Here is a 12,787-nt window from a genome sequence, read left to right as displayed (position 1 = left end):
TTTACCCTGCACCCTTGAGCAGAAAAGGCATTCTTTTCAATTTATTCAAAAAATGTACATGCATCAATGAGAATGAGTGAAAAAGTTTGATGAAGAATAGAAACATTCCTTCAAAGTTTTTTTATTAAGTAAACAAGTAAACTATTCTCAGATGAAAACAACACACACCATTTATTTATTATTTTTCAATATTCCATCATAGATGAAACTGAGCACTTTGGATAAATGCAAATGGGTAGCTAATTAGCTGAAATTCTTTACAGACGGTTTTTGCAATATTTCCTGATACTCCTTTCTTAACCTCTTTTTTGAGATGTGGTTTCTCTTTTCAGTAAAAAATAAATAGTAAATAGCAAGGATTTATTTTCATTATTTTATTTTTTTATTATTTTTTTATTTTTATTTTTTTTTCTGGCTTGAAAAATAATGCTGAAGGCATTGTTTTGCAGTTGAAAATTAATGTAAACCATTATGTCCAGAAAATTTCTTCAATATATTACTTGCCAAGCCTTTGGTCTTTGTGAAGAAAATAATTTTAATTTATCTCATTTTTCACAACTGAGCCAATGATTGTTTAACCTAAAGTGCCACAGTGACTAAGTAGAGAAATATCAAGGTTCTTGGTCAATTTATTGGAGCTCGGCTATTAAGTCCACTAGGTTAGCACTGAGAATCAGAGAAATTGCCATTTTAGATAAAAAAATATCCTAGAGAATGTAACAGAGGATAAAAACTGTTTTTTTGTTTGTTTGTTTGTTTTTTTCCTATAGAACATTAAATATAAAATTATATTTTTGGTATTAAACTAATTTTAAAAGCTATAAGTGATTATAATTTGTAATTAAGTGTTAGAAAAGTTTGAATTTCTTACTTGTTTATGAATTTGTTAGCTCTTGTAGAAAACTATTATTATTGCTTTATTGTTATACCCTTGTCATGAAGGTCTTAGAAACCCAGAGTGAAAATGTGGCCCTGATGTTAACTCCAGGGACTGTAAAGTATTGTTGATTTAATGTACATGCTTAGTATTTTCAAATTTCCCTTGGGGATTTAGATAAATGCCTTCTACTAAGTTATGTGGCTCAGGTTCTACTGTAGGCATTTATGCTTGTGTTCAGTGTTACGTGTTCTTAGCCATCCTGCTGAAATCAATAGCTCAGAGCTATAACTCAAGCCAATTGACAACTCTGACCTGAATTTTTTGTCAATACTCTGAAATTCACCTGTGGAAATTTACCTCTTTTGCTAAGGTAGTTATGAAAAAAATTCAACTTTCCACCCATAGTATTAAGATAAAAATTCAGAGGTTCACGTTGTAAGAATGACACTGTAGATTCCCAAATCAGAGACAGGTTTTCATTATAACTATCTTTCTATCAGGCTAGCTAAAAATTACCTCCATGAAGGTAACAGAAACATATAATTTCTTTAAGAAACTTTGGGACTGTCAAAATGTATAAATGTAACACTGTAATAGAGTTACAAGAGATACGTTTTTATTTTCATCTTAGATGCTTATCAAAAAATCAAACTAGTAAGAATGATGCACTCAACAAAAAATCTTGATGTAGAAATTAAGAATTTCTAAATGATCCAGTTAAATATATATATATATATATGTATGTATATATATGTATATATATATATATATATATATATATATTACTTTAAAATCAGTGAATGCATATAACAAGCTTAATGAGTTGCACTTTTTCTTACAGTATTGTAAAGTTTGGGAAGAAAAGGCTATTTCTTATCTAACTTTTTCAATTGGGTGTGAGAGTTTAAGGCTTCATATTCTTTCAGTCTTTGCTACCCACCCGTATAACAGAAAAATAAACTTCTTATAATAAAACTTTCACAACAAGTTGTCCAGCTACTATGCATGGGAAAAAGTTAAGAATATATCTAACTACCCCTATATTGATTTAACCACTGTCTTACCAATGTTAATATCACCTAGATATGAAACAAACAAACTAACTAAAGAGCTTCAAGAAAGTCTGAAAAGGTCATCTTAAGATTTTCAAGAGTTCGGGAATCTGGGAAATAATTATTAAAGTACAGTTTCGCTGCAGAAAAAAAAATGCCTTGCTAATCCACAGAATAAAAATGAAAGGGACCATCCAGTCTTTCTTTTGACACTGTGTTGGCTAAATGCCTCATATATAATAGAAAGGAAAAACAGAGAGAGAGAGAAAGAATAGATCACAACCTTGTTATACCTTTTTATTATTAGCTAGAATTAACCACTGTTGTTCACAGACAAAGTAAAACACTAAGAAGAGATGTATTAAACTGATGTAGAGAAAAAGACTGTTTTGTCCCTGTCCAATTGGAAGAGTCAAATTTTAATGAGTAGATAAATGAAATATGAGCTTGGGAATAACAAGAATATCTGAGAGAGAGAAAGAGGTAAGAGAGAAAACCTGTCTAAACACTGGATGCTGAATTTCAAGGCTGAGAAGAAACTTAACAGCCTCTCGGACTAGAAGCTATCATGAAATTTGATCTTTAACCACAGTAAATCTTAGGGGTGTGATTCTACAGTAAAAGCGAGAAAATGCAAATGAATTTAAATCAAAGGGAAATCTTTGATTATACAATACATTAGTCAGATCCACACTTAGATTATACTGATCATTTCTGGTCATCACATTACAACATAAAATATTGAAACACTTGACAAGGTAAAGAGACAGAAGATGAGTTTGATCTTAGTCTGTGATTATATTGTATTAATGACTTCCTATCATATTACTGGCTTTCTTAGCAGAGAAACTGCATTTGCTAATTGAGTAAGAATGCAATCAAAAGAAGCAGAATTTTTACTATTCTTATTATTTTTTTTAATTATTGACTTCTATTGTTCCTTTCTGTAAGCTGTATATTTCATCCTTATTGAAACAATAAGTTGTTGTTGAGACTATTTTTCAGTTGGAATAGTGTGATTCATTTATAAACCTAAACATGAGCATAGCCTCACTTATCTAAGATATCGAGTTTAAAGACATCACTCTACATCCCAGAAGAAGAAATCAGGCACAAACAAAACAGAAGGCAGACAGTAAAGATGGAGGCAGTGTACCAAAAATATTATCTCATTTCCTGAACATTTCCTGATTTATGAACACTGGCATTACCTAGATGCTCATGGACCACCTCTTCCCTGACTAAAGGGAAGTCTTCTATTCCCCAGACACTTTCACTAGCCTCCAGCGTCTGGCATTCCTGAGGGAGAGCTTTTTCACTGAAGATGGAAGCAAAGAAGGTGTTCAGTATCTCCACCTTCTCAGCATTCCGTTACCAGAACACCCTCCTCACTTAGTAGGGGAACCACATTCTCCCTTCTCTTCCTTTTACTGTTAACATACTTAAAAAAGCCTTTTTTATTATCCTTTATCACTTTTGCCAGATTCAATTCCAGGTGGGCTTTAGCCTTCCTTGTTGCATCCCTGCAGGCCCTGACAACATTTCTATATTCTTCCCAAGTGGTCAGACCCTTTTTCCACATTTCATGGACCTTATTCTTCCCTCTGATTTTGTGCATGAGCTCCTTGCTCATCCACACAGATCTCCTGACACCATTTCCTGATTTCTTGCTCGCAGGGATGCACTGATCCTGAGCTTGGAAGAAGAGCTGTTTAAATTCTGACCAGCTCTCACAAGCTCCCTTCTAACACCTTAGCCCATGGGATAGTTTCAAGTAGGTCCCAGAAGAGATCAAAGTTGGCTCTCTTAAAGTCCAGGGTAGCAGTCATACTTTTTGCTTTGCTTCTTCCAGTCAGCATCTTGAACTCCACCATCTCGTGGTCACAACAACCCAACCTGCCTCTAGCTTTTACTTGCTTCACAAGTCCTTACTTGTTATTGAAAGTAATGTCCAGTAACACTTTTCCCCTCTTCAGTTCCTCTACCAATTGCATCAGAATGTTGTCTTCAACTCACTGCAAGAACTGGCTCGACCATGCATGCCTCTCCATGTTCCTCATCCAGCAAATATCCGGATAATTGAAGTCCCCCATAACCACTAGCACCTGGGATCATCATGATACTTCCAATTGCTCATGGAAGGCCTCATCAACCTCCTCCTCCTGATCAGGGGGCATATAGTACACACACACAGCAGTGTCACCCTTACCAGCCTGCCCCTTGATTCTCACCCACAAGTTCTCCACTGCTACATCACTCTCCCCTAGGTAGAGTTCAATACATTCTGTCTGCTCTCTCATAAAAAGAGCAACTCCATCACCCTGCCTTGCCAGCTGATCTTTCCTAAAAAGCCCATAGCCCTCTATGACAACATTCCAGTCATGCAGACTGTCCCACCATGTCTCCGTGATTGCAGTGAGATCATGGCCTTGCAACTGCATGCAGATCTCCAGCTCTTCCTGTTTATGTCTCTTGCTGTGCGCATTAGTGTACAGACACTTTAGGGAAGCAGCATCCCCCCACCCTTCTCCATCCCTTTGAACTCCACCCTCTTCACCCATCAAGCTCTGTTTTGAGCCTTGAACTACCCACTCAACCCCAGTGGCCCTCATTTTGTCCCCTTCCCCCTTCATACCTAGTTTAAAGACCTTTCAATAAGACCTGCCAATTCCTCAGAATCCTTCCCTGCCACTGAAGGTATAGAAGAAAAACACACCTGCACACCTGTTCCTTCAACTACCCGCCCCAGTCCCCTGAAGTCTTTCTTGATAGTCCTCAGGCTTTTCTCAGAGACTTCGTCACTGCCAGACTAAACTATCAATAAGGGCTTATGCCAGGAAGAGAAATAAATAAGAAAAAACAGATGAGCTTGCTCATTTATTTCACTCAGATGATGGTGAGATGCTGCAACGTACTTCCCAGAGAAATTGTGGATGCCTTGGAGGTGACAAAGTCCAGGTTGGATGGGACCCCTGACAACCTGATCAATTGCCCATTATGCTGTTTGGCTGCCCCGCTAGTTGCAAGGGGTTGAAACTAGATGATTTTTGAGGCCTTTGACAACCCAGATGATTCCATGTTTTTGTGATACTGAGAGAAGTCAGTGAGTTAATTAACCACTAATGAAAATCACTCTTGTCTACAAGCATGACAGATTGCTCCCGTACAACTGAAAGAATACCCTAGTTACCAAATGGTGACAGTGCATGAGCACAAATTTATCAAACAGTTGAGTACTCTAGCCCATACTTTCACTCTCTGTATGGAAAAAGGCAGTTTCAAGTGACAGCAAAATGCTTATAAGTGTAAAACCTCCATCAAACTTGAGGCCAAATTGCAACCCAGAAATAGGTAAATTAAGTGCTTTGCTTATTATAGCTAAATGTAGTAGTACTCTTTATGTTCATTTTATTATTGTTATATACATTATAACCCTGGCTGCTGTCGCTGTCTGTTTGTTTGTTTTCTCTTTACTTGCCTAAACACAGTGGAGTTTTCCAATAACATCTGAGAAATATTCTGGTTTGGAAATGTCATATTTAATATATTATTTCTCATGGTGTTAAACATGGACATTTCTTTTCTGGGGGAAATCATAATTCATTGTCTTACTGTGGAAAGAAGGGAGAACAAAAGCCACAAAAAGTAAAGAAAAAACAGGCAACAAGTAGTTACAGTGGCTGTTTAAAATCCTTTTCAAGTGAATAATTCTTCCATGTTTAATTTATGGACATCTCCGTGTTTTGAATTGTATAGGAACAGACTGCAACAGTCTTATTTAAATTTTACAGGAAACTGTGCTTAGGGGGAAAAAGGTATAAACTTAACTTTGCAGCGCTTTGCATCACAGCAGCTTCTGACCCAACAGTACACTCAACAGGGAGCAATCTTGTCTCCAATCTTAACTTATTTATCAGTGAAAGAACCTGTCCAAGCACAGAGTATTAAGTTTGAGGAAAAAAGAGGCAACTTTCTGCCTCCTTGGAATGGCAGGCAATAGTGAGCACACCTATCCAGCTATCAATTATTTCTGTGGTTTGTTCTTAAGGTTGTACTGCTGCAATCAGCCCCTTGTAGTGAAGACTTACAGGTCTCTGAAGTTATGAGCCAGCCCAAGAAACATCATGCTTTCTCTGTGAGCTGTCTCCTGCTGTTTTCTTTCTTTCCCATGGCTAGCATTTGACTCGTGTGCATAGATGCTGTAAGGCACAACTGAACACAATACAATCCAATAAAACAACAAAACAAACCAAAGACTACAACACTGTGCGAATAAATATTCCACGGAACTAGTGCCAAGGTTACATGTTTAACAGTTTTCCACTTTATTGTCAATCATTTGAATCCCTCAGAGTGAGGGCAGACATTTTTATAGCACATTCTGTTTAGCATTGGACATTTGAAGTGGCATAGCAGAAAGGAAGGCAAGTTTTTAGCTATAAATTGTGTTTTGCAATGCGAAAGCTGCATAATAATGAATGATATAAGTTTTTTCGATTTCCATTTTTCTTCTTTACCCAAGAAAGGACCAAATCATTCTGAAAACACATTAGAAGTCAATGACAAAGTAATAGAAAATGCTGACATTTGGAAATATCTTTCTGAGAAAGTTCTCTAAGTGCTAGTTTTCAGAATCTATTCCACCCATGTAGATAAACCTGGAGGCAAGGAGCACAGGTGATGTCCTTCATACTGATTGAAAAATCGAATTTCATTAATATGAAAAGGGCAGTGGCTGGGTATTTTTTTCATCATGAGAATATATATATTTTTCAGATTGTTATTTAATATTATAATTGATAATAGCTATCAGTCATATCATCATATTTATTTGATGCCTCTTCAGTGCCTGGTCACCAAAATCACTTTCCTAATCACAGGAATGCAGCCTTGATTTTTATCTGTGACCTGCAATGTTGCACAGCAAACACGGAGACAAATCCCATGAATACTAAAGCATTTTGTGCAATTCTACACTTCTAAAGAAAAAAAAAAATCAGTTTCAGGCTTTGGCACAAAGAAGTGGAATAGCAGAATCCAACTTGAAAGATTTCAGTGACTTAATGACAGTATTGGTGCATTTTCCATTTCAAAAAGTTCTAATTAAATCACAACTTTTTGACTTCAACTTTCCCCTCTTGATATGAGCCATTTAGTTGAATCATCTGTGTCCTGTCTAAATCTCTGAATCTTGGAAAGTGGGATTGTTTTCTAAAACTTCCATGGTCCCAGCTTGAGATGATATCATATCCTTTATATAAACATATACTTGCAGTCACATATGTGTGTATTTATATTTATATATGCAAAGATTTATACTGATGATAAGTGTATTTATCTGAAGTATTTAGGAAAGTACTTAGAAGATTGCTTCACACTAAATTTAGGACTTCACACTCAATTTGATTCGTGACTAAATCTGGGGAAATTGAACCTTGTTCTGAGTTTCCTATATGATGAAAAATCAATTTTATGTATCTGATGAAATCAATATCTAATGGAATGGGGGAAAAAAAAAAGAAAAGAAAAAAAAAAAGACAAGAAAATATGTATTTGTGCTTACAAATTTGTAATTACAGACATCCACTTGTTAGTTACATATAAGTATCTAACTGGATATAAGTGGCTGAAATATTAAGTGTAAGTAGTTGAAGCGATTGTGTAACATTTTAAAACTTGTATTTTATAATGAAGGGTTTTTTCAGAGATTATTGCCTTCACCAGAGCTACTGCTACTGCTCAAGAAAGAGTATGTATTTTATGAAGTAAAAAATTCTAATAATGATCTTGATTCTTAGTTTTGTTTCCACTGAACTGTGAAGTTGAGGTTGAGTGTGAGTTTTACACTCACTTGACTGCTGCTGCCACATGAACTCATTGTGTTGAAATATTAGAACACAGGGAAAGACAGCTAAAACACTTCTGTGCCTGAAGAAAGAGGGTAATTTTTGTATTGTATGCTTGCTCTCTTTGAGGGGGAAAAAAAATATCTCAAAACCAAAACATAAACACAGGTAATAAAATAACTAATTTATAATGAATATATGTAAAATGAATATATAAATTAGGTATTTTATATGTTTTCTATGTATCTTTAAAATTTTCTATGTTTATTTTATATGCAGGGATGGTAATAGGTATAATTCTATGGGACAAGTCCCTGCCTGAGAAATCCTTTATTAGTCTACCTAGGTGGCCTGCCTGAATCTTTACAGTCACTTCTTTAATTCCAGAAAAGCAAAAGTTCAAAATCATAGAATCACGGAATCATTGGAATCACAAAATCATTGACACTGGAAAAATGTGCCAGGAACATCTTGTTTAACTGTCAGCCCATCCCCATCATGGCACTAAAGGACTCTCTCTCCACACTGCATCTACCCTTTTCTTTAAATCTCCAAGGATGGTAAATCAACCACGCTTCTAGACAGCCTGCTACAATCAATTCCTTACCACTCTCTCAGATATTTTTTTCCTAACATCCAACCTGAACCTGCCCTGGTGCAACCTGAAACCAATCCTTCACATCCTATCTCTAGTTACTTGGGAGAAAAGGTCAGCCTCCACCTTACTACACACTCCTTTCAGGCAGTTGTAAAGAGTAATAAGGTCTACCATGAGCCCTTCTCCAGACTAAACAATTTCAGTTCCCTCAACTGCTCCTCATATTACTTGTGCTTCAGACTCCTCACTGGCTTCATTGCTCTTTTTCGGACATGCCCCATGGTGAAAAAAATATAGTACATCTGTGCGTCCAAGACTGCTCTTTGGCATCAAAGCTACCAAGAATGGAGCAAGCATTTTGTGTCAGGCTGCCTAATGCTTCAAAGCAGGATGTCATGTGAAATTACTTACTGAGGGAATTCTTTGAAAGAAACCTTCCCATGAACTTTCATTAATTTCAAGTGTTTCTGTCCTGGCACTGTTTAAAATACTGTAGCAGACATAGTTTTTAAGAATGTTCTACTAATATTACACAAATGAGTATTAGAGCTCATGGTTAAATTTTGACCTGGACCATTGTCACAAGAAAAAAAGAATAAATAAATAAATAAAAAATCCTGATTTAAAACATCAGTAACATAAAAGACGATGGGACCTGTACAGATTTCAGGTGTGTGGAGAAAGGGAGAGTCACATGTTTCAGCCATCTATTCCATTTTGAACACACTTCTGGATAGTAAGTGTGATGAATGAAATGCAAAAGATGAAGTAAAATAAAGTTTGGAGCCTTTAGGCTTTACTGGTTTCCAAGGAAGACAGAGAGAGAGACGGGAGAAGCAGTCAGAAAATTCAGAATATTCCAAGAGATAAACCACTTTGAGGAAGATGCAAAAAGAGTATGCAGGAAAGAACTTTTCCTGATGAGCTTCGTTAAATAATTTCAAAGGTAGAAAGACATACTCTGTTGTGCTTTTTAAAGGTGTTTGTTTTTTTGGTTTTTTTTTGCTAACTGGAACCATATTTTGTGGTTTACTGGTGAACAGATTACCAGAAGATGATTTCCAACCAAGCAGCTATTCAGACAAAGTGTAGCAAATTAGAGAGTTATAGAAGGATGGTAAAGAAAGGGGAAAAATACGAAGAAGAAAGCACAGTTCACAGAAGGCACTGAGTACAGGACATATTGTTCTGTTGATTGTTCTTTTAAGCATGGATAATCATGTATAATGATGTACTCACTTTAAGAGGATTCTCCATGTGGAAAATGTTCTTGAAAGGTTTAAACACCGTGAATGATCCAACACTCATCATAGTACTTTGGGAACATGGGCAAGTTAGAGAAAAGCTATTTAAAAATGGAAAGGAAGAGATCGGCACTAAAGGAGAAGTTTGGAATTGGGTGGAGACAAGATTAATGGTATTCTGAGTATGAACCAACAGCCTTGACTGAGGCAGCAAAGGTTAAGCTGTCTTTTGGACAGAGGAAAGCATATTTCAGGATATTTTCTTTCAGTGAACAAAAGTCTTGCTAAGCTAATGGGTGTAAGTGTAGGAAAGGAAGACTCCTTTCTACCAAAATATTTGATGCTCTGTAGATTCACCCCTTAGGAGAAGATGAAAATTATTGCCAATAAGTACAATTCATGATGCACGCTGAATGTGACAAATGCAATTAAATTAAATGTCTTTTTCTATCCCATTTTGACACCCTTTATTATTTCCCTCTCTGTGTTTTTGACCCTCTCTTTTTCTTACTTTCTATATATATGCATATTTATTTTCTGTTATTTGTTCCCTTTTTGTCTCTTTATTCCTCTACCTTAAATCAGCCTGATCAGAGTAATGTGTGACGGGAGAAACCCATATTTTATGATCTAGATTGTTACAATAGTATAGCAATCACCTTTTCATTACTTTAAAATGTTGTTTTTCTATCTCAGATTGTTGGTGGCCCAAACAAAAAGGTTTTGTACATAGAAAAAAAAAAAAAAGAAAAAAAAAAAAAAAAAGGAAAAACACAAACAAGAAGAATTAAGAAATATGGTAGGAAAAATGTATTACTTCTTGTTCTGAGGCACAGCTTTGTTGTATTTCAATCATGTTTTATGTTTCAAGTTCTTGAACTCAGGATTACTCAAGATGGATGAAACAAGAGCTGAGAATGATGTGTATTAGCCTGTCAGAAGTCATTGATCATCACTTTGAGCTAACAATAATAATAATAGTAATAATGATAATAATAATAAAATCAAAGAATATTCTCCCTTTTTTTGCAAATTAGTGACCTCAAACAGAAATCACTGTAGTTTTTGAAAACATGAAGTATATATATATATAAAGAAAAATCAGACTAAATAATGCAAAAAGAATAATTTAGGAATAGTAAACTTGCTGCTCTTGTTTAAACTGGGGGGGAAAAAAAGGAATAATAAAATTCTGAATAACAGTATATTCTTTCTCACTGAGAGAGGTGAGGATACTGGGTCTGTTAAGATGTTAAGAGGCAGTGTTGGTGAAAGGAATGATAATATTTATTTATTTATAAACAACAAGGGTGAAGATTGTCTTTCCAGATGGAGAAAAAAGATTTCCCCAGCATGACTGTCTGCAAAGAGTCAGGATTATGAACCTGAAGCCTCTTGCTCAGCACAGTGATAAATAACCACTCAGGATCTGTCCCTTTCCTGTTTGTTTTGCTCTTTTACTCTGTTGTAGCTGCTGTACCCTCACAGAAAAGAAAGCAGACAATAACACATTACTGTGTTAGTGTATGGCTAGTACTGCTTCTTGAAGCTGTGCGTATGGGCTCACAGATGAAAATTCAACCCAAGATAGCTCATTGTAACTACTTGTCTACATTCTCCTGGCAATGTTATTGCACCTGCAGACAAGTTCTACAAATTCAATTTGCAATTGTTACATATTGCATATAAACAGCCAGAGTCCTTTATTTTACTCTACACCGAAGCAATGAAGCCACAAGAAAATTACATTTGGTTTGAATCATTGTCACCAGTTAGGAGGAGAAACAAACAAAAAACACTCTGAAATGAAAAAGCTGAGATGCAAACCTGAGATGCACTCAAAAGTTATAGAATTTTTAGCATGGGGAAAAATAAATAAATAAATAAATAAAAATAAAAAAATAAAAATAAAAAAGGAAAGAAAAAAGCATGAAGAATATTTTCTATCAAACTGAAAAACATTCAAACAAACAAAAACAAAAAACAAACAAACAAAAACCCACAACAAATGGAATCTTTATGCCTTTCTTCAGTTAGTGTTCCTGTAATTTCAGAATAGGAAGCCTGCAGTCTCTCCTGATAGAAGTTGTCTCATGAAGAACTTGATGCACTAATACTGTCTGTATGCTTTTCAGACTGCTATAAATACAAGCCCACAGCCACAAGAAACACAAGCACTGCACAGACCAGTAGAGAATCTTATTAGATTCTGCTCAAATTCTAATTTGCACTATTATGCCTTAGGCCGGATGAAGTGTGGGCTGCACATGCAGTTCTAATTTTAGATCAGATCTAGAATCTTCTACAGATGAAAGAATCAACCAAAACTGCATATCAGCTACGTATTTACTTGAAGCGGGATGCACAGGCATTAAAAACTGTGGAGCAATGACATCTGCACCACATTCTTTTTTTAAATCTAATGTATGCACACAGACTGAGAATCAATACTCAGCCAAAAGGAACACAAATGCACACTATCTATTCTGAAGTATTCCAGAAACACTCCGTAACAGACAAGACAATGTAAGAGAATCGAGGAGAGTGTCTGTTCCTCTAGGCATGCCTAGGCAGGTACATTTTCTAATACAGTAAGCCAGGCATGTCCAACTCATGGTTCATATGTCACATGCAGCCCAGCACATCTGGCATTGCAGCCTGGCCATTGCCCCATCCCTCTATACCTCCTACTGCTGCTGTAGCTCTGCCCCACAGAGTGGCAGGGGCCCCCAGGAGCACACCCACTGCTCAGCATCAACTGAATATCCGTGTGCTATTAATGCTGTCTGAGTATCTGATATTAAGCCTGGATATAGGGAGGGTACAGTACAGTGCTAACTGATAGCAAATAATTGTAAGCATATTCAATTGGCTTAAATGCCATCATGTGAGCAGCAAAAAATACTCAGCCTTGCTTTCCATTTTCATGAAGGAATTTGAGAACAGATTTACAGATTTCAAAAATGAAAACAAACAAACAAACAAAACCCTTTTTTTTTTTTTTTTTTTTTTTTTTTTTTTTTTTTTCCCCTCTCCTGTTTTCACTCTAACAGCTGGTCTTTTGAATAGTAGGCATTACCTTGGAAATTTCAAACGGAATATATAAAGTTGTAATCAGACATTTGACTCAAAAATTTGACCTTGTGTCTCTTCTCTTTTATAAGCTC

Source organism: Coturnix japonica, chromosome Z, assembly GCF_001577835.2.
Source record: "Coturnix japonica isolate 7356 chromosome Z, Coturnix japonica 2.1, whole genome shotgun sequence".
Taxonomy (NCBI): Eukaryota; Metazoa; Chordata; class Aves; order Galliformes; family Phasianidae; genus Coturnix; species Coturnix japonica.
This window is presented reverse-complemented; position numbering follows the sequence as displayed.